The sequence below is a fragment of the Magnolia sinica genome, chromosome 6, assembly GCF_029962835.1.
Source record: "Magnolia sinica isolate HGM2019 chromosome 6, MsV1, whole genome shotgun sequence".
Classification (NCBI taxonomy): domain Eukaryota; kingdom Viridiplantae; phylum Streptophyta; class Magnoliopsida; order Magnoliales; family Magnoliaceae; genus Magnolia; species Magnolia sinica.
Window position 1 is genome coordinate 37487662 of NC_080578.1, and position 1585 is coordinate 37489246.

Below are 1585 nucleotides of genomic sequence, written 5' to 3' on the forward strand. Positions count from 1 at the left end.
TGACTAAACCTAACTCGTCGTTAGTTATATTGAGTCAACTAGGTTTTGAAGTTGACAAATCTTATTGATTTCGGGCCTAGTCAGCTAAGTTGACAAATCTTATTGAATTTGGCCTAGCCAGCTCAAGAGCGGGTTTTGCGTTGATGTGGTTGAAATTTCGCCAATCTGATTTGACTCGACCAAGTTTCAACTAAGTTGGTGAATTTTAGAATTATGGTAACGACTAATTGTGTCGGCATGGGGTCTCAAAATTTGATTGTCATGCTGGTTATTCTGTTCCTTTTCTTGTCAAACGGTTTGGAATAAAGAGTAACGACGAATATAACACATGTAGGGAGCTTAATATGGTTGATGGCTTATCTAGCTTTTAGAGTGCATGTGCGATTTACACATGCGGCAGTTCTTGGATATTAATGGCGGCACATGTGCTTATGTAGGGTGATTGAGCTTGAATAATTGTTTAGGTATCAAATAAGCATATTTTCATATACGCATGGAAAGAATGCGAGACATCGCCAATAGTGAAGTGGCTAATGGACAATACTCTATGGACCTCACTATGATATATGTGTTTTATTTCATGTTGTCCATCTTTATATATATATATATATATATATATATATATATATATATATATATAGAGAGAAGAGAGAGAGAGAGAGAGAGAGAGAGAGAGAGAGAGAGAGAGTCATGCTCCCCTACGCACCTACACTCATGCTCCCCTACGCACCTACGCACGTGCGCACCTTTGTCATGGGTGTCTAATCTGAACAGTTCATGTGATGCGGAATCCCATGAAACCCCATGTGACAAATTTTCATCCTGATCTAAAATTTTGGTGGGCCATAGCAAAGAGAAATGCAAATCAAGGGAAGAAACTGTTTTCATTTTTCATGACCCATCAAAGTTATAGATTAAAGTAAAACTTGTTCCTAGGGGGTTTCATAAGGTGCTGCTTCACATGAACGGTTTAGATTTTGGATCTACATCACGTATGATGGGTTCTCAAAAAAGTTCGTATGTAGTACGTACGAACTAGTTCGCAAGTGAGCATTTCTGTGTGTGTGTGTGTGTGTGTTATGGCATGAGTCCAAAAATGAGACAGATTCAAATCAAGAGTGGACCACACCACAGAAAAACAGTTGTGATTGAACGCCCACCCTTGAAACCTTCTCAGGGCCCATTGTAATGTTTATTTGCTAACCAGCTTGTTTATTAGGTCACACAGGCTTGGATGAAAGGAAAACATAAATATCAGCTTAATCCATAAAATCCTAGAAGTTTTTAATGGTGGACATTCTATCAGTAATATTCTTATGTATGGTCCACATCAGATTTACATCTGCCTCATTTTAGAATCATGTCCTAAAATGATTTAGAAAAATGGATGGATGGCATGGATAAAATACATAGATCATAGTAGGGCCGATAGAATACCCTCCAGTAGCTATAGGTAGAGGTGAGCATTGAGTCGGATTGGATCGGGTCCAACTCGACTCGGTCCGAAACTTTCAATGCCCTGACCCAAACTCGATTCGATCCGGGACCGAGTCCGGGTCCTATGACTCGATCCAATCCATCGCAC